Here is a 25,543-nt window from a genome sequence, read left to right as displayed (position 1 = left end):
TATGTTGCCTTTGTGTCTCTACTGGATGATGGTGGCCTTATGGGCAGGGATCAATTCATCTCTTCTGAAGCAAAGAGCACAGAAGTGCACACAGGTAGGTGTTTGGTAACAGCTGGTTAATGAACTTGCTTGCTTCATTTCCATTTCAACCCTAAATAGAATGTAAAATGCCATTTTATGCCTGAAACATAGCAGCACAAATAGTTTTATAGATTTAGTTCAATGTATCTCATGAAATGAAGGCCAAGTAAATTGCTTTAAGGACACCCTCCCATAGCGTGACAGTGGCTCTGACCTGCTTTGTTCAGCTCACATTAGCACAGACCTCATTCTACAGCACCTACATTTATGAAAGATGGATGAAATAACTCCCAGTGCTTTCACCCAATCCTAAAATTGCTGCCGCACTACACAATAACTGTCTAGAGTTGCTTATTCCTTTTCTTCTATTAATAATACATTAAACCTCAGTTAAAAAGAAACTCAGAGAAAAAAAGGGAAAAGAAGATGATAATGACTTCTTGACAGATCTTGAATGAAAGGCTTTAACACAGCTTTAACTGAGCTTGACACACCATTTTTAATGTGCAAGTTCGTTCCGTTTCCCAATCTCTTCATACTTAATTGAGAAGTCCCACTTAGGGATGGGCAAAGAGTCTAATGAACCTCTTCTCCAGAATCATTAATTCAAAATATCTGATGTTGATTGTGCATTTTTTTGGTGATAACTACTCTCCCTGTTGATGTCTGCATAGAAATGGGCTGAATAACCATGTTTTGCGAATAGAACCCACGCTGTTCAAATTGGAATGTTTTATTAATCACAGTTCTTAAAGATATTGAACATTGGAGGGGGTAGATCAGGAAATAAATAATACATACTTTTGAAATGTCCCTGAGATGAGTAGCTGTTCTCTTTATAAATATTACAAACCTCACATAATCCCTTAGGTAAAGACACAATATTCAACACACATAATGATGAACAACAAAACAGCATTTTAATTTGAACCACAGTAGCCCTGACTACGGTTTGCTCAGCTTGTTAATTCATATCCCCTTGAGTTGTGTGAACTAGGTGATTAGTAGCCCCAAATAATAGGTCATTATCCTGAGATAAAACAATCGACCCACATTTGGTCACTATCAGTGATTAATGATGTAAAATAGAGATAAGCCTTCTGCATGGAGGATTTGGGTATCATTTTAGTATCATATATAATACTTGCTACACATCTAACATTTAAACTTATTATGGGCATATGTGTTTATTATGTAGGCCTGTTAATCATTTACCTATAAAAATAAAAACTAGGTTAATTTCTGAAATTTGGAAAATATTTTGTATTGCATTTATTCTTTAGTAAGACTTATGGCATACATTAGCACTATAAAATTAATTGCTCTAATTAGCAAATGTTATTATCAGTGACAAACTAGCATAGGACATTTTATTTGCTGCAGCTGTCATTAATGTAAAAAAAATAACCAAAAAGAAAGGGAAGGAAAAATATTTTTAAATAGTCATGTATGAGCCAATCGGGTCATATTGGGGTAGCCAACATCCCTTTTCTCTGACTTTTGAATGCAGTTACAGAGATCAGGGATTAGCACTGGGGTACCTCTACTCCTTGGAAGCCCCTCACATCTCAGCTGCTCTTGTATCTCTGGCTGCTACTTTCCCATTGATTACTCACTACTTCTGCAGCTAATTATATGTTGGCATATTTCAAGCTTGTCTTTTCAAGTAGAATTGTGGCTGGAAGCTGTCTTATTTATCCTTTGACCCAAATCTGAGCCTGGGCTAGTGTCTTTATACAATCGTAGGTTCAGCAAAAAGACATGTTGATTGATTGATTGGTATTTGAGTGGTAAATCAATTTCAGAACATGGCTTCTTTTTTAACTTACTTTCTGCGAAGTCAAAAAAAAAGCCACATCTGCTTAAGTAGAAAGGATGCATCATATATTTTCAATTCCTAACCTTGTTCAGATTGCAATAAAAGCAAATAGCCTTATATCTTTCTCTTCTAGAGACTCATACTTATGAGAAGACATATTTTGCTTCATTTTACTAAACATTTTCAGCACCTATGATTGAGTCACTAAGGATGAAAAAAAATGAGGGCACTGTAATCAAGGTACAATTTTGGAGAAAACAGATGTTTGATATATGATAGAATTAAAAACAGATATAAGATAGGATTAAAGGAATTTTAAATAAATTCACGATACACTATTGTCTGAAATTTAGGGTTGTTACACACTTTGTTGAACCCACGAAGCTCCTTGAGGACAAGATCTATGTTTTTATTTTCTGTTATATCCCAATTACTAGCAAGTCCTACAAAGAAACTCATATTACTGAATATTTATCAATAAAGGAATGCTCAAGAAATAATTTTATTCTGATATTTTTCCTCTAGTTTTACAAGTCAGTGACTAGCACATATAGCCAAACTATATGGCAGGATTAACAGAGTTATATTCATATTTTTCTTCTCGTGTGACTGGTGCTGGAGTGAGAATAATACAGGGAGGTCAGGAGGCAAATGTTCTCCTACAAATTGCTTAGTCCGTTCAAAATGAACATGGTATTTAGAAAAGGAAGAAGTCAATTCAGCAATTTAATGGTACTCTGAATATTTTATATCTTCAAATACTTTATTTTCACATAAATTGAGAGTTCCACAAAAGTAAAAATATCAACGTGTGGTGAATGAGTGGTTAAAAAATGGACATCCGTTTTGTGTATTACAGCCAATGACAGCAGTAGGCTTGTAATGATTGCAATTAGTGGACTTTAACTTCCTGTTAAATTTGCATATTCGTCTTGCTCTTTTATGGGGACAGGACAAAGAGAGGTGTGTGTGGGTTTTTATGAAACCAGTCATGTTTCCCTGTTTACTAAGGTTGTTCCTACACCACCATTTCCAAGCACTTCATGTTGAGTATTGTGTGTGATGTTGTTAAAGTTATTCTCCCATCCCGTGTGTGTGTCTGTACATGCATGTGTTTATGTGAATGTGATTTAAAGTACATAAATCCTTCCCAGGAACTAGACCAGAAGAACTGTACGGAGAGCCACGTCAGGCCTCTGGAAGGTATGCTGTTTCACAGTGAGTAGAACTCTCTATAGGTTACGACACTAAATGGATCCCCAGTGATTTGCCCTTTTAGAAAGTGAGTGCTTTCTGAGAATCAGCAAAATCTTCCCTGAGTCTTTTGTTAAAATCTTCTTGAGTTGTGCTTAAAGTGCCTGATTTGGTATATGTGGGTGTGATTTTGCGTGGTATGTGCATTGTGCCAAAAAAAAAAAAAAAACAGGTGATCCGGGCAGTTCCTCCTCTCCCTTGTACTGGGACTTGTTGTGTTCTGCCACCTCAGACAACATGCACGTTCTCTCCCACCTCACAAAACCCTTTTTCATGTTCAGGACGAATTTTCACTGGCAGCCCCTCAGGAAAGAGGTCAAAGAATGGAACCCTGACTTTGTGTGGATTCATGAATCTACAGTATCCAGGCATCTTCAAAAAAAAAAAAAATTTCTGCTGACCATGGCATTGCAGTTAGCATAGTGACATTGGGCAAGTTATAAAACCTTCTTGTATCTCAGTTTACTCAGGTATAAAATGATGCCAATGATATACCTCCCTTCCAGGATTGTTGTAAAGATTAAATGAATAATAAAAAGCCTAAGATAAGTTCCGAGAACACTCCCTTATCAATATGTACCGTCTAGAATATCGAAGCTATGCTGTTGATACTGCCACCTGAGACTCTGGTGTGGAGTTTGTAGGAGACGGATATGGTTTGGCTCTGTGTCCCCACCCAAACCTCATCTTGAATTGTGCTCTCATAATTCCCACCTGTTGTGGGAGGGACCCAGTGGAAATACTTTGATTCATGGGGATGGTTTCCCCCATACTGTTCTTGTGGTAGTGAACACGTCTCATGAGATCTGATGGTTTATCAGGGGTTTCCGCTTTTGCATCTTCCTTTTTTCTTTGCCACTGCCATGTAAGAAGTGCCTTTCACCTCCTGCCATGATTCTGAGGCCTCCCAGCCATGTAGAACTGTAAGTCAAATTAAACCTCTTTTTCTTCCGAGTCTTAGGCATGTCCTTATTGGCAACATGAAAACAGACTAATACAGTAAATTGGTACCAGTAGAGTGAGGTGTTGCTGAAAAAATACTCCAAACTATGGAAGTGACTTTGGAATTGGGTAGTAGGCAAAGGTTGGAAGGGTTTGGAGGGCTCAGAAGATGACAGGAAAATGTGGGAAAGTTTGGAACCTCCTAGAAATCTGTTGAATAGCTTTGACAAAAATGCTGATAGTGATATGAACAGTAAGGTACAAGCTGAGGTGGTCTCAGATGGAGATGAGGAACTTGTTGAGAACTGGAGCAAAGGTGACTCTTGTTATGTTTTATCAAAGTGACTGGCGGTGTTTTGCCCCTTCTACAAAGATTTGTGAAACTTTGAACATGAGAGAGATGATTCAGAGTATCTGGTGCAAGAAATTTTTAAGCAAAAAAGCATTCAGGAGGTGACTTGGGTGTTGTTAAAAGCATTCCATTTTAAAAGGGAAACAGAGCATAAAAGTTTGGAAAACTTGCAGCCTGGTGATGCAGTAGAAAAGAAAAACCCATATTTTGAGGAGAAATTCAAGCTGGCTGCAGAAATTTGCATACATAACAAGGATCCAAATGTTAATCCCCAAGACCATGGGGAAAATGTCTCTGCGGCATGTCATAGGTCTTCATGGCAGCCCTTCCCATCACAGACTCCAAAGCCTAGGAGGAAAAAATGGTTTTGTGGGCCAGGTCCTGTGTCCCAGTGTTGTGTGAAGCCTAGGAACTTGGTACTCTGTGTCCCAGCCACTCCAGCCATTGCTAAAAGGTGCCAAGGCACAGCACTGCCCATGGTTTCAGAGGGTGCAAGCCCCAAATCTTGGCAGTTTCCACATGTGTTGAGCCTGCAGGTTCACAGAAGTCAAAAATTGGGCTTTAGGAACCTCCACCTAGGTTTCAGAAGATGTACAGAAATGCCTGGATGCCCAGGCAAAAGTTTGTTGCAGGGGCAGGGCCCTCATGGAGACCCTCTGCTAGGGCAGTAAGGAAGGGAAATGTGAGATCTGAGCTCCCACACCAATTCCCTACTGGGACACCATCTAGTGGAGCTGTGAGAAGAGGGCCACCGTCTGGGGCCACAGACCCCAGAATGGTAGATGCACCCACAGCTTGCCCCATGTACCTGGAAAAGCCACTGTCACTCAACCCCAGCCTGTGAAAGCAGCCAGGAGGGGGGCTATACCCTGCAAAGTCACATGGGTGGGGTGGAGCTGCCCAAAACTATGGCAACTTACCTCTTGCATCAGTATGACCTGGATGTGAAACATGGAATCAAAGGAGATCATTTTGGAACTTTAAAATTTGACTGCCCCACTGGATTTCAGACTTGCATAGGCCCTCTAACCCCCCTTTTTTTTGGTCAATTCCTCCCATTTGAAATGGCTGTATTTACCCAATACCTCTACCCTCATTGTATTTAGGCAGTAACTAGCTTGCTTTTAGTTTTACAGGCTCACAGGCAGAAGGGACTTGACTTGTCTCAGATGAGACTTTACGCTGCGGACTTTTGGGTTAATGCTGAAATGAGTTAAGACTTTGGAGGACTGTTGGGAAGGAATAATTGGTTTTGAAATGTGGGGACATGAGATTTGAAGGGGCCAGGGGTGGAATGATATGGTTTGTCTGTGTCCCCACCCAAATTTTATCTTAAATTGTACTCCCAGAATTTCCACATGTGGTGGGAGGGACGTGGAGGGAGATAATTGAGTCATGGGGGTGGTTTCCCCCATACTGTTCTTGTGCTAGTGAGTAAGTCTCATGAGATCTGATAGTTTTATCAGGGGTTTTCGCTTTTGCACCTTCCTCCATTTTCTCTTGCCACTGCCATGTAAGAAGTGCCTTTCACCTGTCGCCATGATTCTGAGGCCTCCCAGCTATGTGAAACTGTGAGTCCAATTAACCCTCTTTTTCTTTGCGGGCATGTCTTTATCAGCAGTGTGAAAACGGGCTAATACAGAGACCCACCATATCATTATAGTAATGGTGACTGAGAAATCCCTGAATTCATCAAGACCCCCAGGAGCTTGTCAAATGCTTTCCTGGTTCCTGCTTTAGTAAGCAGTATTACTCTCTTCTCTAGGGTCATCTATCGCATGAATGCGTTTCTCCTTGAAGCCTTTTCTGACCACTTGAGTCAACACTGATCTTCTTTTTCCCACTTCATAATGCAGACAATGTGCACAACACAGCTTATACCATATGATGTCTTAGTTGTTGCGGTGCTTCTGTCCTACTGGCGCACCTAGGTGATGAGGTTCGGCCAGTTGTTTTGTTATATTTGCCTGAACTCTTTAACCTTGTGACTCACCCACACAGTGGGGAGTAAGACTTGTTAAAGTAGTATTTGAAGATATGTGTGTGTTTGGGGTGGGGGTTATTGGAGTGAGGACATCAACTCTCTTCACCAATCCAGGCATAACAATTTGACTGTGATTGCACCATGTTATTCTCCTTACCCTAAAATCTATATTCAGTAATCATTTCAAGGGTTCTCAGAACTGTATATAAAAACAATAAATATTCAATAACAATGGCTAAACCCAGTTTGTAGAAATAACTCTACATAGTTTAATTTTTAATTTTTTTTTTTTCTGGGACAGAGTCTTGCTCTGTCACCCAGGCTGTAGTGCAGTGGCACAATCTCGGCTCACTGCAACCCCCGCCTCCCGGGTTCAAGCAATTCTCCTGCCTCAGCCTCGCAAGGAGCTGGGATTCCAGGCGCCCACCACTACACCCGGCTCATTTTTGTATTTTTAGTAGAGATGGGGTTTCACCATGTTAGCCAGGCTGGCCTCAAATTCCTGACCTCATGATCTGCCTGCCTCGGCTCTACATAGTTTTCTAACTTAATTATGTATTTAGCAAACTACAAAGTGTGCATAGATATTTCTTTCATTGTTAAAGCACTGCAGAGACTTTCAAATGATTTTATTTTTGATATATTATTTCTTATTTTACCAACATGCCTCTTTCTTCTAACAAAATCTTACACTGAGAACCAAGTACACGAATAGAAATGAGCAAGAGAAGGAGTATGTGTGAAAGAGACCTTGGTGATAGCATCTCTATTTAAGCATCTCTATTTATGATAGCATCTCTATTTAAAGACAGAGCATTGGGGGGTAGTCCTAAGGCTCCTCAGACATCCCCTCTCCACCTCCGAGCCCCTTTTGCAGATCATTTAGAGATCAGTGGCATCTATTGACTTCAAGGAATATTAGTTGTGGAATGAGACAGGTCTGAGTTCAAATCTTGGTTCTGCTATGTACTTGCAATAAAATTATGAGCTAGTCTTTTGACATCTATGAGCTACAAAATAAAGATAATCATAACTAGAATATTATCTTAAAGGGCTGTAAGAATTACCAAATATGTGGTCCAGAATATACTATGTCTTTCTTTAAGGTAGATGCTATTATTCTCTTCCGTGTTTCATGTCATGGGCACCTTATGGGAGTCTGTGTCAGAATAACTGCACTCTTAGATAACACAATTTTTCTCAGGTCCTAATGGAGAAAACAGAAATAGATCCATCACCGTTTACACCCGATATTCATTGTTCCCAAGTCTCCAACTGCTTTACTACAAAATCCAGGCTTTTATAAGGTTACCTCCCCACAAGACTTTCAAGTATTCTCCAAAGCAAAGATGTGCCCTCTGGTTATTATTCACTGCTGTAACTTAAGCTTCATGTCTTAAGCGGACTTCCAAAGCACTGCTGTGGGTTTGTACCTCACGTTATTTTTGTACTTTCACATTTCCCAAAAAATATCCTAAGTTGATAATGAAGACACACTACAAATGAACATTGGTATAAATAAAACTTTGACTACCCAGGCAAAGGGGAAAACATAGTTTTTCATTATTACTTGTAGCTAGGGTTCCATAGAAGAGTTGTCTAAACTGAAGAGAACTGTAGTGATGACATGGTGTTCATGTCTGATGATACCAGCAAGCTAGTGACACCAAGTCATGCTGGGAACACTCAGGTAGGTCAGAATTCTGCATTCCTCATCATTGCTGCCTCTAGACACCCACATGCCCTGCCACACTTCATGCTAGCACTGATTTCAGGAAGTGAGTGGAATAGTGTGTTTTGGCTAAGCTCAGATGGGAATCAGAGCAAAGTTCCTTGCACTCCAAAGTATCACAGCATTAAGAAACACAACTTTTCAACTGGGCGCGGTGGCTCACACCTGTAATCCCAGCACTTTGGGAGGCCGAGGCAGGAGGATCGCGAGGTCAGGAGATCGAGACCATCCTGGCTAACATGGTGAAACCCCATCTCTACTAAAAATACAAAAAATTAGCCGGGAGTGGTGGTGGATGCCCGGTAGTGCAGTGGCGGAGATGACGCCACTGCACTACAGCCTGGGCGACAAAGTCAGACTCCGTCTCCAAAAAAAAAAAAGAAAAAAGAAACACAGCTTTTCTTATGGCCACACCTAGCTCCCTCCTCCTCGGTACACATAGCCCACTGAAGAGATCAGAATATGTTCTAGTATGAGGTAATACATTTACAATGCATGGCTTTGTTACTCAGTTTGGCCCAAGAGATTTGGTCTTCCTTATTTCCCTGGTAATGAGTTTCCTTTTGGGACCTGCATTGATTCTCCCTGAAATCTGGTCCCTGGTGCCCCTAGGTAACCTCAATCGATGGTATAAATGATTTAAGTGGCATAGAGTCCTACTTCACTTGTCAGAAGCATCAGAGCTTAGATTGTGCCCAACCAAGATACCATTTTATATAATACATCTTAGTGGATATATATACTAATTGTGGATAATTCTCAATCTCTATATGCATGTGGTCAAAATTTACACTTTAAACATAAGATGCTTCACCTATAGCATGTATATGTCCATTCTTTACTGTTAAACAGATTCATGCAAGCACTATGTGATAATATTCATAGGTATATGTACATTAAACACAAACTATATTCAAGGCAAAATATCCTGTTCTTTATGTGCATTTACATTTCCATCCTCAAAACAATCCTATAATGGAAACACTTTGATTATGAGTACTGTATAGATAAGGAAACCCGAGAGTGGAAAAAGGTAAGAAACATGTCCAGTCACAGTGTAATGACAAGCCTGGGATTTAATCCCTGGTCTTTTTCTAAAAGACTTTCAATTTGCAATAAATTAATTACTACATAAAGGTGACTTCTTTTTTGTAGTTGCTTAGTGTTTGTAAATTTTTTTATGATGGTTGCTTCTAAGACGTTCCTTGATTTCACATTCATAGAAAATACAACGACATGTAAATGCATTGGAAATACAGAGAATGTAAGTGCAGATTCATAAATGCTCCTCACTTTAGGGTGGTTCTTAAATTTTAGTGTGCATTAGAATCCCCTGGAGGGCTTGCTAAAATACAGAAAACTGGGCTCCATCCTGAGTTTCTGATTCAGGTTATCTGGGGTGGGGCCTGAGAATTTGTATTTCTAACAAGTTCCGAAGTGATGTTGATATTGCTGGTCCCAGGACCACACCTTGTGAATTATTTCTCAATACTAAATGAAAAGCAGTCACTGTTACGATGTGAGCCCTGTCATTGTTCAATAATTTTCATAAATATAGCATACTTTAAAAGCAGTGGTTTTTATGCTCACTGTTATAAAATACCTGAGCAAGATGCACAGCAAATGTTCATTTAGGACTCATTAATGGATGATCACTTTATATCTGACTCTCAAGCATGCATTTTCTGGAATTATCAATGCGTCAGATGAGGCTCCCCATCCCACTCTCTTAGGTGGCTAGCTGGAAGGGAATTTGGGACGGCCCACAAATTGATTACCTCCTCTCTTCTGTTTCCTTTCATAGTCCTAAATGGAAGTTTTTGTACCTTTGGACCTGTTTGTATGTCTGGAGCTCTTCCAGGAGGGAAAAGAGAAGGAGATTAGCCAACAAAGAGCTGTAGCTCCAGGGTCCTCCCCTAGAAACCCACAGGATCTTGCCCTTTCTCTGGTTTGCAGAGGAGAAACGGTAGGCAGAAAGCCCTCCTGTGCCCAGTAGTCCATCCTATTTCCATTGGGCCCTTCTCTTCTGACCGCAATTTGCACCTCACCCAGGTGTGAAAACTTTTCCTGGGGCAAGGAAGATGCAAGCCCCTCTGTTAGCAGCAGGTTGAAGCCACTGTCCTCCTTGTTACTGAGAAAGTGAGTCTCTAGCTCGGCCTCTGATTTCCCTCAGACACTTGAACTATTCGTACTCTATTAAACACATATGAAGGAAGGAAATTGGACTTTCTCAGGTTTCAGATGTATCAGCAGGGATGTATGACTGAAAATTAATTCCCTGACACAGACTGATGAAGCCAGCAGTTTCCTGAAATACTGGGATATATTTTATATTTTTCGTAACACATGATCTCAATGTTACATGTCTTCCCTAATTCAAAATGCTGATGTTTTGACAACGGGACACAGATTCTTCCATTTTTATAAACAGCTTTCGTGTTAATTAGTCAAAATGCCAAGAATTTGGTCAGTTTGTATAGTAATGAAAAACTCTAATAAAAATCTGCATATCTTCTAATGAGTGCATTATGTCATTTAGCTATAAAGGACCAGATGAACTAATGCACCATTAGATCTGGAGTTTGGCAATAACTGAAAACAAAACATCTCTTATATCTTAGTGGGTTTTTTTTTTTTTTTTTTTGGAATTTTTTTAATCCCCAAGGTCGGCTTTTTTCACGTGATATTTCTTCGTCTCTCCTTCTAGCAGTACTAGTTTAAGTACTGCTAGTCATACAAGCTTCACTCATGAGGTATTGGTGAATATATTCTTAAACCAATTTTGTTTATTTTTATATACGATATATCATTTTCATTTGATGTTTCTTCATTTTAATTTACTATACTCAAGTCTCATATATAAGCTCTGGAGGTTACATTTTAAATGTCACTTATTATCCATGGGTTCTAGAGCAAGTTCCTTTATTTTTCTGATCCTTTGTCTACTTACTTGAAGAAAAGTATCAACTGCTTTACCTCAAATGGTTGTGTTGATGGAACAATTGCCTGATGTATGTTAAAGAACTTAAAAACCTAGGAAATGTCATGCAAATTTGTAAGACTTATTATTACTGTGTGATTGTACTAACCCATATAGAACTTTGTAACAGAAGAATCATCTAATCAAGATGATTAAAATCTATAACAAGGATACCATCCAGGGGAGGCTCAATATATTGACTAAAATATAAGACTGAAGGATTTATAATGAGAGTTGACAGGACTCTCTTGATGGTACATTGAAGCCAAATAATTGGGATCTCTCTGCTATGAACACCTGACATCAGAGAACACTCTAGAAACCAAGAAATATATTAAACAGAAAAAAAGGAGAAACAAATATTCAACAAGACAGAGATTACCAACATCCTGGAAATGAATCCAAAAATGGATTCTCTTCAACTCAGTCACAGCTGACCCAGAGATTAAAAGCAGTAGTCATTTGTGTAATTTAAAATACTGAATAATATTGGACCTGTAAGTCTTGTGGTCCTCAACCAACTCCCTGAATCTCCCTGGGTTTTTAACAAATTGCTTTATAGAGTAAGTATTGAAAGAACTTTGAGTAGACCAATCTTACTAAAAACACATGAAGGAACTCATTGCACCCCCAGCAAAATGAGTGAAATGAGAAAAGCTGCACCCCAGCTTTTCAGAACTCAGTTTGGGGTGTGTATTTGCATATGTAAGTGTCTCCTTCTGGTAAACCAGAGACAGTATAACAGTGGCTAGTATTTCTGGAAGCAATTATCTCTGCACTTTAATTCCTTTTGTTAAAAATAAAATCTAGAATAGCAGTTAAATCAGCCTGTGGTTTCTAGAGAGATGAAAGGTGAGACTTATTTGGGCTTATTGGTGGATGGGTTCAGGAAAGAAACTGCACATTAGATAGTGCCAAAGATATAGAAGGAAGGAAGTTACTGATACCATTCACCTGACTCCACGGTGCATTACTGCTGGGTTGGAAGAATTATTAGGAGAGCCAATAAAGAAGGAGGGTAAGTGGTTGTAGTGGAATCATGAGAAAAAGGTCGTCTTTTGAAATATTGGAAAATAGGGTAATTACTCATTCGGTAGAATATGAAGACTTGCAGTGCAGTACTCACCAAAGACTTTCAGAGTCCAAGACCCTGTCAATCTTGAAAATGCATTTGCCTTGAGCTTTGAGTGTGCTGGTGGTGGGAGGTTAAGTATTCCCAGGTCTTTTGTAGGAAGGAGCCATTTGAAAGTTCTCAAAGGAATCTCTTACATATAGGCAGCTTCTTGAGTGTTATCCTTCTCTGTTTAGCTTGTTAATCTGAAGACAGATTTAAAAAACAGTAATTTGTTTTTAAAAACAGTAACTTGATTGAAATATCAAATAAGCTTTCTTGAGCCTATCCATCTCTGTTCTGTGCTAGGCATTGTGGCACTATATGTGGAGACATATACTACAATAATGGAAGAATGAACTTCACACCTTGAGCTTGAGGAATTAATGTTAAGATGTTTGCATGTATTATATAAATAAAAGGGAATGCCACATTATTTACTATAGATGTGCACTGTAAATTGTTAGCAATACTTAGTGTGAGATATTTAAAGGGTAGCCTGACAGGGGAGACTTTAACTCAGTAAAATATTTATCAAATATCTTTACTTATCTCTTCTTGATGACTTAGAACATAGAGATAAGTCAGTCACAGTCTTTGTTCTCTGGTTTCTTAAAAATCTTTATGGAGGTATTGCCAAATAGGACAATGAACACAAAAGTATAGGTTAGTAGTCAGTCTGTTATTTTTATATGGGAAGGTTGGAAATGAGTTAAAGCTAACTCAGTTCTGGAAATAGCCTGCCTGCTACATTTTAACCCCAGTGTCATTGCTTTCCTAAATGAAAGCCCCAAATTGCCCATCATTTCTATATAACTTCATATTGAAAGTTGGAAAATAGCTAGGCAAAGTTAGCTTGATCTGATAACTCACTTGGTTTTCTCTCCAAGGCCCTAAAGCCTTTTTTGAGATCTCATTCCCATTGATAGACATTCTGAAGTGATGCTTTTTCTGTCCTCTATTATGCAACAGACCGTTTGTTCACAAAGAGTGAGAATTGGAAAGAAAGAGTTTAGAAATCTCGCCATTGTGGAAACTAAGACCTACTGTTAATCTTCATTTTCCTCCACTTGACATGCCCACAAAGTGCTATTAGTGCTGTTTCTTGGAGAAGTAAGAAATCTTGCTTGGTTGGTGTATCAGCAAAGGATTCAGGAAATGATTGGAATTTGAAAAGAAGTCTCAAAGCAGATTAATATTTTGATGGTGGTGATAGTGAAGACAGAGGATATTCCACTTGAAGTGGAGAATATGAGTGGAGGTACAAATATAAAACAGTGTGGGACATGACAATGGCAGTGCATAGTTATAATTTGTGAGGACTAAACATACATTGATGTAAAAGTATTAGGCAAATTCTGCAATGTAGGTGTCAATGACATTTTGGAAAGTGTTAAATGCTAAGATGTATGTTTCCAGTAGACAGAGAGTCATGGAATGCTTGATTGGGATGTGGTTGAAGTTAATCTTACCAAAATGTATATGACTATCTGTCTGTGAAATTATTTGGAAGAAGGCAAGCAAATAATGGGCTATGAAAATAGTCAAGGCAAAATATTTGAGTCTGGATTAATTAGATGGCAATTGCTGTGGAGATGCATGAGCACATAAGACCAATATTGTGAAGGGAGAATTCTGATTGACTTCACATATATGACTTGGAATATAGTGATTGGCTCTGATGAATGTGAGGAGAAATGGGAAGGTGAATGAAGATGACTCCAAGAGTAGGTGTCTGGTTGATCAGGAACATGAGGGTACCATTGCTGGCAACTGGATAATCAGAAGGAAAAGTTCATTGTTCCAGATGAGGGATGCATAGCCACTGGAGGTTTAGATGTTTCAGATGCAGGTGTGGATACATTTGCAAAGCTATATTTTAGAATGATGAAACTGCTGGGAGTAAGACGGTGGGTTGAAGGGGACAAATCCTTTGAACATCAGGTTGGTCATTGTCAAAAGCTTCACAAGGGCTGGACATGGTGGCTCGTGCCTGTAATTCCAGCACTTTGGGAGGGTGAGGCAGGCAAATGACCTGAGGTCAGGAGTTCGAGACCAGCCTGGTCAACATGGTGAAATCCTGTCTCTACTAAAAATACAAAAATTAGCCAGGTGGGGTGGCACATGCCTGTAATCCCAGCTATGTGGGAGGCTGAGGCAGGAGAACCACTTGAATCTGGGAAGCGGGGGTTGCAGTGAGCCGAGATCATACCATTGAACTCCAGCCCAAAAAACAAAAAAAAAGAGGAAACCAAAAAAAAAAAAAAAAAAAAAAAAAAAAAAAAAAAAAAAAAGCAGCTTCAAAAGCCTCATTCCCAAATGGCAGGATACATAGTTAGTTAGGAAATAGTGAGGCATCATGGTGAATAATGCTGACTTGTGATTGTATAACTAAAAGGACTTGTGTCTAGCAAATGGTCATGCATATAGATTTTTAAGAACAATTTTTGGGAGCATGGCACCTACATAATTTAAATACAGAAGTCAGTTTTCACCGAAAAAGAAAGCAGTCCTTACTAATTCTTCAGGAAGGCATGTACACATCCACAGGCAAGGAAAGGAGAACTCCATGTATTTCTATTGAGGGCCCTCCATAGTCAAAGGATTAAGACAAGAAAGACACATATTGATAAAGAAATTTTAATAACTGGAAGGAAAGGATAACACTTTTCAGCTTACAGAACTTGAGTACAATTACCTGACATCTATTTTTAAGAGAAGGAAATTTAATTGAATGCACAGTTAGACATCTATCAAAATGAATTTTCTTTAAAAACCTCATATAACAATATCCCATTTCTCTCTCAGCATAATGATTTCTTACCAACAAAGCCTGTCAGTGTTTCCTAGAAGCAATATTGAAGTGACTTCTTGCTGGAAATTCAGCAAATGAACTTTTTTTGCTCCCAGAATCTCTCTCCTCATTAGGCTAGTTAGAAATTCGCCCGGGGCTCCCAGCCCATCTTCTCTCTGATGGATGCTTCTTCTCTCTGATGGATGCTAAGTGTAGAGAAGCTAATGGACACTTTAACTGTTAGGGGGCTTTCGATTCAATCCCTTGCAGCCTGGCAGCTCACTCCCAAGTCCTTTCAGCAGAGCTGCAATCATATGCACAAATATGATGGTTAAATATGGGCTAGAAGGAAAATCACATTTTTTTCCTCATGATAAGGGAGATACTTGTTAAAAATGGGGAATAATCTGTGAAGGTATTCGACAGACTGGGACTTTCGCCCCTTCAAGAGGCCCCTCCCACTAGACTGTCCCTACAGCACTTTGCTCCTTGCAAGGAACAAATGGGGAAGGAATCCCTTTTACTATTTCCAGGTGTGTTGATACAGCCTCCTCCTGTGGACCAGCATATAATATAATTGTTCTTAAGTTACCATCTAATAGCAATTACTAATAGAATATAACAGGCTTACAATAGTTTGAATTTGAAATGAAAAAAAGCTGGTGAGTAGCCTCTAAACATGAAACATGTTTAATGTAAATATGCATTATTTGTGAATAGGTTTAACTAGCCCTTTTCCAATTACATTAATTTTCTTAGACTTTCCCCTTCCCTCCTTTGTACCCTTCCTGCCCTAATATCAGCATCAATAAATTGGTCAGTGATTGTTCTCTGATTGTCTATGCCACATTTTTTTTCTCCTTCGAGTCAGGCTTTTTAAGTGATCATTTCATTTGTTTCTACTTCTCTGTTCTCCTCCAACAAGCCTGGCCCCGAAGCTCTGACTTTACAACACATAATTGTGTTCTTAATCTACAGGTTAAATTTGGTTGGGGAAAACATGGGCCTGGTGTTTTAGATGGTTTAGATTCAATAATCCACAAATGTCTAGACATTCAAATAAGGTCAGAAAAAAAATCTATTCCTTGAAATTTATTTAGCAATTCCAGACATCGATTTGGAGAAATGTGTTCTCTGAAAGAGAAATCTGTTCCGGTTCTAAATATGAATCAAAGTGGCAAGACCCAGACCATCTTATCTATTTAAATGGAAGATCGTTTTGAAAGGTATAAAGATCTCCTGCAAATCTGTCTGGTGCCAGAGTGTCAAGGCACAATTTATCCCAAATGACTGCCATTCCTGTGAGACAAGAGCTGAATGTAAAGAGGCACTGGAGATCAGAATTCAACATCGATGGGGTTGTTTTCCCCAGGATACTACCTCATGATTTCTTCAAGTCTATTGACTTTTTTTTTTTTTTTTGGAAAAAATAAGATGCATATTTTGTTTGGTGGCTGCAGGACTTTGTGCTACAAGATCCGGCTCATGTGTCTCTGGTGACTATATAAGAACCAGAGCTTTCTGAATCTATGGCAACAATGTGTTGTTCTAGTAATAGCATGTCTTATTGTTATCTCTGATGGCACGACCTAGCATAATGTGACACATACTAGAAGAAGGAATGTGACACAGTGGATCAGGCAGGCAGTGCTGCACATGACAAATATGACATCTCATCTGAAACCAGTCCTGCTTTTAGCAGATACTAACTCAAAGGGCATATCACTCTCGTCCATATCCTTCAAGCTTTTTGGTGATAAGAAGGCCACGTAAAGGCCACATCTGTTATGGGCATAGAAGTAAGCAGTATCAGGGCGGTAACAAAAGGCAATGTTTGAGAGGTGGTGTGCCCAAGAAATCAGTTGAAGGAGGTGTAATTAGGTGTGAGAGTGAAGATAAGCTATCTATCCCCTCTACCACTTGGTCTCTAGGACTGACAGCTACAACAAAGCAGTTAAGTTGTGCTTCAAGAAGATCAAGTGGAATTGACACTGCTGTCCATTCCAATCTGTACCTTTAATATTTCACTGCAGAGAACTTCACAATTTGGATCAAGTGTATTTCCTTGTTCAACTAATATCGTTCATGCCTTCAGTATATCCATCAGCCAGGATCTGGTCAAAAATATAGAAACCACTGTAAGAATTTCAAACAGAAGAAAATTTGGTACAGAAATATATGTAAAAATTGTCAGAAAGGGTTACAGGAAACACTAGGAAATGGTAGTACGATCCAGAGATCAGAAAGTGGGGGAAGTATCTGAAACCCTTCTTCTAGGACTAGAGAAGCAAAAGAGAGAAAATAGAATTAATGCATCAACCCTACGTGCAAATGCTTTTTGAGCCCCAATTTTTCCATCCTTTTTCTGCTGCTTCTGCTGATGGGAACTAATCAGAATCAAACTGGAAAAAGAGTCTAAAGAATGTCATTTTTAGTTTTCCAACCTCTTCAATACGGAACAGAGAACAGGGGGTAGAAATGGAGTTTAATACAGACAGACACTATTTGGCATATTATGCTTTAGTTATTTTAATGAAAGGTGAACAAGGCAAGGATATATTTTTATGTGTATAATATATATACATATACATGCATATACATGTACACAAGTAACTACAATACACAGTGATAATGTGCTAGGCTTAGGTGTCAGGTGTGTGTTTTTTCCTAGTTGTCTTTATATATCTGGAACTGAACAATAACACCTGCTATGTGCCTTTATTGGGATGCAGAGGATGCAACATTTTCTAAAGATATGGTATATTTAGCTACAGTGCACATCAAATGCTTTAATATGGTTTACACTCTAATCTTATTTGGCAAAGGTTTTGCAAATAATATTAGCACTATAGTTCTTCTCACTTTGGAATGGATTTAAAGTGCTGTATGAGAACTGATATTTTGTTACTGTCTCTTCAATTGTGGCACAATAAATGCTTGATATTTAAATTAAAAGTTGACCCTAATACCCAGGGAAGAGAGTCACACACAGTTACTATGTTATTAGAAATATGTGGGGTTTTTTTTAAACCCACACTTCCCTTTTAAGAGTAGCATAGGGTAGGAGAAAAACAAATTGTAAAAAATTAAATAATTTACAATGTGAGTCTCAAAAGGAATTTTCTGCAAGTTGTTGTTTTTTAATGGCACAGAAATGCCTCATTATATTGATCATCACTGAGAAGTGAGGTGTTCTACTTAGCTGTTTTTCTTTTTTTCACATAAGACTGCCTTATTTTTAATTATTGCAATATTTTAAGAGTAATATTTACTGTTTTATATATAAAACTAACATACAACAGATGAGTTGGATCAAGACTGTAAACTGAGCCCTTTTTTTTTTTTTTTTAACTTTGCACTACAAGTTAACTGAAATTGCAGACATAATACTTTTATATAAATAACAGAAAGTAAGAAAGGGTACAAAGCAGAAACTTTTAGGAAATTTTGGAAGACAGAGAGTGGTTGGGATAAATTTTCAAAGGGATCAAAACACAGAAAATTGCCAAATACAAATAAGAACACGCTTTTTATATAAAGTTGAGAAAAATCCAAGCTTTATAACAACTTCAAACCCACTAGAGGCCTATAGTATAATCAAATTACTGAACTTTGATAAACCAGACAATATGGATGCCTTCAGCTCTCCTACTTATATTATTTTTTTTATCGTGTGTGTGTGCGCGTGCGTGTGTGCATGCATGTGTGTTTACACAGGTACATGTCTTAGTTTTATTGAGAAACTAACATGCTGCTAAGATTTCCTTTGCTTCCTTGAGTAAAGAATTTTTAAGGCCAGATTATCCTTTAGAATCTGAGTATAATTTTATGTTGTCAAATATTTTTTTAGGTACTTATTTTTAAATTTAGTCATTTAATTGAAACAGGTCAATCTGTGGTTAATATTTGGCAGTACGTGGTTAAGTAGGGGCATGGATTTGACTCACTCTTTTTACCTTGTCCAGCTTCTAAGATCATTGTCTGGAGGGTCAGTGGATAGGTATAACAGTTTGGCAAATATCCAGTGTCTTGTAATCTTGATGGAAACTGTTCTCACTATCTGGTTTGGTTTGTATGCTTAAAAAAAAATTAGTGTATGTAAGTTAAACCTAAGGAATATGTATTTAGTAGTTCTTTTTCTAGAAGTAACATGTCAAAATCTAAAACCAATAGAATTAATCACATTTTACAAATAATTTAAGGGCCACCATCTAGCCATTTTAGCCATTTGCCATGATTTTAACTTGGAATTTCAGTTCCAGAATAAATGTATAAGGTGATGTTCACGTTAGAGGGTAGGAGGAAGAGGTTTTCAGGAATGAAATGGCCTGGAAACTTCGAAAATTACTCCCATGTAGTAAGGGATCTCTGGGGGTAAAAATACAGAGTTTATTACCTGCCAACTTGTTTACAAATGTATCAAGTCACAGTGAAAATGTCTACTTTTTTTCTGTCTAGATGAATTCTTCTTTCTCAGGATCACCATCATGCTCTAAATGTTTAAATTTCATCTTAAATTTTTAACAATAATTTCCTAAATTCCAAGATAGTTGAAACCCATCATCCCTTGTGTATCTTCACATTTATTTCAATCAAATAGTGCTATATAACCACCTTCTTAACTCTTAAGTTCAAGGTAGATATTATCCTCATTTTGAATATAAGGAATTTGTTCCCCACAGAGCAATGTCACAATTTTAAGCAATTTCTCAGTAATCACATAGCACAAAAAGTGGTAGATCTAAAATTTAATTCAAGTCTCAATGTTTCTAAAAGCCATGCTCTTTATTTCCCTTTTAAAATGTATTTTTCACCATAGTGTGTAATCTTTAATAATATGCGATTTAAACTAGGGCCTAAAAATTACTCAGAATGATAGTAGTAAGCACACCGAAGGAGGAGAATAGGTAAAGATAAAATCAGAAGAACTCACATAGCAATCAGGAAGACCTCTACTTTCTCTGGAATGTAGAACATACGTACGGCAGTAGTGCAAATAAAGATGGTAAAGGTATTGCACCCCAAGCTATTGTACCCCACACTGAGGGATCTACAAGAGCTTCTGTAGGAGTGGAGTGTCATTACAGTTGACTTATCTTTGTAATCTAGCCATATATGCTGTATATCTTGCAGTGGAAGAGATAAAAATGATAAAGCAAGTTAAGAGCACTTTGTGGTTGGTGGTAAGTCACATGTGAAATAAAATTGTTTTACTTAAGGGGATTTTTGAAGAAATGTTTAAATATAATATGATGATTTGTACGCTGCTGGCTTAAATAATGTTCATCACCTTCACCTAAGTAAGAAGTTGATAGGCTCTTATTTTTAAAGTAAAAGGATAAATTTAATTGTAGAAGTGCTGAGAATGGGGAGATGACAAGTCACCCAGCAGATGATGTTCAAGAAACAATTTTGGATTAGATCCATCACACAGCAGAGGACAGACTTTTAGAGCATTCCAAATAGAGGTGCTGACTGTATCGAGTACATAGCAATTGTTCAAATATTAATTAAACTGGATTGAATTGCATTGAACTGAATGCAGTTGAACAGGGCATCAAATACAAAGAGGAAAAGTAAAGAATTAGAAGAACACAAAGACAGTTAAGTTGTAGTGTTATAGAAATATAGGAGGAGCAAGAAGTATTCACATAGGACAAGGCAGAGCAATGTCTGAAAGGAAGTTTCTGGAAATGGTCACACAATGGTCAGTATGAGATCCAGAGGTCGAGGAATTCTGAAATATGTGAATGATGAAAGAGTAGAGCCAATTAATTACAGGAATTTGAGAAAGACATGAAATAACATAATCTTGCATTAATGTTTATTAAATATATACTCTAAGAAACACAAAAAGTATAATAGCAAAATGTCTTTAATGGCTGTAGTTGTTTGCGGCTTGCAAGGCAGGGAACTGGGCCAGGAGCTAAGATAATGAAATGGATCCAATATAGCAGGGGTACCCAACCCCAGGGCCACAGATTGGTACTAGTTTGTGGCCTGTTAGGAACCGGGCCTCACTGCAGGAGGTGAGCAAGCATTACTGCCTGCCTGAGCTCTGCCTCCTGTCAGAGCAGCTGCATCATTAGAATATCATAGGAGCGTGAACCCTATTGTGAACTGCGCATGTGAGGGATCTAGGTTGCATGCTCCTTACGACAATCGACAATCGAATGCCTGGGGATCTAAGGTATAACAGTTTCATCCTGAAACCATCTGCCCCCACCTCCCTGCCATGCTCCCAGCCAGTCTATGGAAAACTCGTCTTCCATGAGACTGTTCCCTGGTGCCAAAAAGTTGGGGACCGCTGCAGTATAGAACCTATTCTTGAGGAGCCCCCATTTTTTTCTATGAAGGACAAAACAAGTACACAAGTAGAAAAATGAAAGTACCCTCAGAGAAGCCAACAATTTTGCCTTTTCCCCAAAGACATTCCCATTCTAGTGACATCTGACGCTTCCTCATTAATTCCTGGTGAATGAGACCACCAGACACATTCTTTATTCACTGGACACTGTGAGCTCAGGGACTTTATCTGCCTTTTTCCTGTTGCTGCTCAGTTCCTAAAACAGAATCTGAAACAAAGCTTGCTTAATAAAACACTTAAAAAAATGAAGTAATGGATAGGGAGGGATGGATTAGTAAGAGAATCGACCCCTAACCATTGTTCAAATGAAATGCTGTTTTACTTGACCTTCTTTTTCCAGTTGCATTTATCAGTCTATATATTTATCCTACTATGTCAACCCCTGAACAACAACAAAAGTAATACTGTACTCAGCTGTCCTGTTTGAAATCTGCCACATTGTATCTCTCAACCTTGTGTTCTTAATTTGTTCCTTTAACATCATAGCAGCACAGCAAATACAATAAATGATAACTTACAAATACAATAAATGATACTGTTAGATTCTTTTGAAAGATAGAAAAGTGCAATTTTCTTTACTTTCTCAAAATGATATAGCTTTTGAAAATATTAGACTTTTTACCAACTTCTGAATTCAGAGCTAAAGAGTTACCTTTCAATTACTTTCCACATGAACATAAAGTGATTTGATATTGTCACCAGGTTCAGATAAATGGAAAATTATTTGTAGTTGGTTCGAGAGGGACTCAAGAACTCTGTAAAGCTGATCGGGTTTTGCTAGACTTTGAAATTCTTAGGGCCCCTGCAACCACCAGATACATCCAATTATTTGAAAGGTGATGAAAAAACTTGGTCTGATTAAACTGAGACCATTCTCTGACTTCCTAAGCTTTCAGACAACTTAGGAACTAATACACACTGCACATGTCTCCTTCTGAAATGTTCTCCGCCTTAGTTTTTATGAGAGAGTGAAAGCACAGTTCTGTAATATATGAAGAAATCTGTGCATTCTGTAGAGACAGGAACAGCGTGACATAAATCTCAGGAAGGCATCTTATTTCACAAATTTCCCATTTGATTCCTGCTATTGTGTGAGGCTGGGCTCTTCATCTCTATCAAAGTCAGTCTGGAAGCCTTCTGAGATTGCCTCTAGAGAAGCCGATACTCCTGCGGATTGGACCACAGATGCTATAAGTCTGAATGTACATTTAAGTATTGGTGTGCTTTAAATTTAAATGCATGGCTAATTTTGTATCTATCATATCTTTATAGAGTACTAAGAGGATTCCTGAGAGAAGCAGCATTAAATCCACTCTTGGGGACATTTTTTGGGGAGTGGGGGAATCAGATAGTCATATCTCTAAGGAAAATATGTGGTAAAGACCAGGGGATATGACATAGAATTTAATGTCAGACTTAAAAAAAAAATTCCATGAGCTGGAGAGGGGAGAGAAATATTTACACAAAAAGCATGACTTATGAGTGTTAAAGGCCAGGTGCAGAATAGATGAGGAAGGGCATAGGTAGTCTAGTGATAAGAACAGCTTTGGGCACAGATCCAGGAAAGGCAAGGGAGTGGAGGATCCATGTCTAGTAGGAGGGCCTGGGAGAGGTGCCACAGGAGAGCCAGAAGCATCTGAATGTGTCCATATACAAGGAATTTTCTGTTTACAATAGGGTGGGTTTTCTGCTTAGTGGAAGTGTTTAGGTTCAACATCTAGACATTTAGAAGTCACTCTATATCCTTTATATGGAAGAAGGTTCTGATAAAATAATGTTTTAATATTGATAACATCAAACACTGTAAGGACTTAGTGCATATTGGACACTGGTCCTCTATATCTGTGAACTAATTTATCCTTGAAAACAATTCAGTGAGACTGCTACTATTACTTCTGTTTCAGAGAACCAAACTGAGAATCAGAAAAGCTAAGTAACTTGCCCAAGAATGCGTAGTAATAAAAGGTAAGATTGGGAAAAACACGTAGGCATTTGGGCTCCAGAGCCTGCTAAATGCTAAGCTAAAAACTGTGCTAAGCTTTTTGTTTGCTTAATATCTGTTTGCTGTATATTTTTAGATAATAAAGTTTTTACAGTAAAATAACTTTTAATAGTTTTATATTATTGGTTTGTAGGGATATATTAGAAGGTACTCAGTTCTCTTTTGGGTAAACAGTTTGTTTTCATTTTTTTTAATGCTATGATAAGCAAAGCTTCATGAATTTTTATCTTTGCAAACACACCTCCAGGAAAAAAAATCAGTTCTTAGCAGTGAAATGACTGGATCAAAGGATATGCATATTTTTAAGGATTTTGACATAGGCTGTCCTACATCACTCTCCAGAGAAATTTTTCCCAATATGCATTGCCCCATCAGATACTGAGATGGTAACTAAATTCTCATGAGAAATGATTATCTTTTTTATTTTTGACAGTTTAACAACTTCCATGTTAATCATTATAGATTCAATTGGAATTTCTGATTATAAATAAAGTTAAATAATTTCATATGTTTAATTTATATCTCTTCTTTTGTGATTAAGTGATCTTATTGTTAATATATTTTTAATAGTGTTTTGTAGAGTACAATTATCACTCCCATTGCTATAGCAAATATTTTCCTTAGAGATTTAATTTTAGGGGCTTTAGTTGTAAACAAGCTTTTAAATTTATAGTCAAATATATCAATATTTTTCTCCAGCGCATTGACATTCAGTTTGATGCTCAGAAATATTTTGCATAGTCTCAAGATTATATAATTATTTGCTCTTATTTTGTATTATGATTTTAATTTTTTAAAATTGATTTATTTGAATGAATTATCTAAAGTAGAGGGATTGCTTTTGTTTTTTCTCAAATAATTAGCTGCTTGTCCCAAATTAATCAAGTGACTTTTCAGTCACTAGTGTCACTATGACCATAATTGTTTTCTTTAAGCCATTAACATAAAGCATAACATTAATTCATGGTATTGAGTAACGTTGAATTATATAATTACTTTATGTTCTAAATATGTTAGCTCTTTTCCCTGAGACCTTTATCTTAATCATCAGAACGTTTTTTGTTTTCTTTTTGGTAAATAACTTGATCTTAATTACAAAAATACTACAAACTCATTGCAGAAACAAATCAAACAGTAGGAAAAAAACAGAAGAAAGGTAATAATCAGTATTTGGTTTTTGAGTCATATCCTTCCATATCTGTTGGTTGTTGCTTGTAACATGCATTTTTCAAGATAGTGTACATATTTCTTTGTAATTGATAATTTAGTTATTTAACATACTTTAGAGTTGCTTTAGGTTTATAGCAAAATATAAATTACAAGGAAGACAAATTTAAATTACAAGGAACATTTGTTACAACTGATGAACCTACATTGATGCATGCATCGTAACACAATGCACACAATTTATATTAGGGTTCATTTTTAGTGTTGTACATTCTATGAGTTTCAACAAATGTTTAATGATATGTATCAACAATTAGTCTCATACAGGATATTTTCCCAGCTAAAATATCCTCTGTGCTCTGCCCGTTCATTCCTTCACATTACACTCCAGATCCCCTGGCCACCACTGATCTTTGTACTATCTCCATAGTTTTGCCTTTTCCAGACCCTCATATGATTGGAATCATATAGTATATGATTGGAATCATATAGTATGTCACCTTTTAGTATTGGCTTCTTCCACTTAGCAATAAGCATTTAATTTTTCTGCATGTCTTTTAATGGCTTGATAATTTTTTAGTGCTGATTAAGGCTCTATTGCCTGGCTGTACCACAGTTTATCCATTCACCTACTGCCATACATCTTGGTTGCCTCCATGTGTGGGATTTTGTGTGGGCATGTTTCTAACTGCTTTGGGTAAATGCTAAGCAATATGATTGCTGGATCATATGGTAAGAGTATATTTGTAATAAATATTTAAAATCAACAATATAGTAGAATTTTTATAGCTAAATATACATATATAGCATCAAGTGTAATAACGATATAGTTTGGCACCAGAAAAAGGTGTCACAATTTATTCAATTAATCACATATTGTTTCATTTTAAGGCATTTTTCAAATATTGAGTCTATTAACATAATATAATATTCTTATATACAAATTTTGGGGAAAGAC

At 37.6% G+C, this 25,543-nt stretch overlaps 1 long non-coding RNA gene across 1 annotated transcript; it reads right to left on the bottom strand.

Annotated features, from left to right (window-relative positions):
• Positions 1 to 10,789: 10,789 nt before the first annotated feature.
• LOC103876777 lies at positions 10,790 to 17,782 on the bottom strand. The gene is made up of 3 exons (XR_002516551.2): positions 17,064 to 17,782; positions 15,080 to 15,353; positions 10,790 to 12,461 (listed from the first exon to the last, which is right to left on the bottom strand). It is a non-coding gene; the product is annotated as an uncharacterized LOC103876777 (long non-coding RNA).
• Between the last annotated feature and the right edge of the window lie 7,761 nt (positions 17,783 to 25,543).

Source organism: Papio anubis, chromosome 14, assembly GCF_008728515.1.
Source record: "Papio anubis isolate 15944 chromosome 14, Panubis1.0, whole genome shotgun sequence".
In the NCBI taxonomy this organism is placed as follows: Eukaryota; Metazoa; Chordata; class Mammalia; order Primates; family Cercopithecidae; genus Papio; species Papio anubis.
This window is presented reverse-complemented; position numbering and strand designations above follow the sequence as displayed.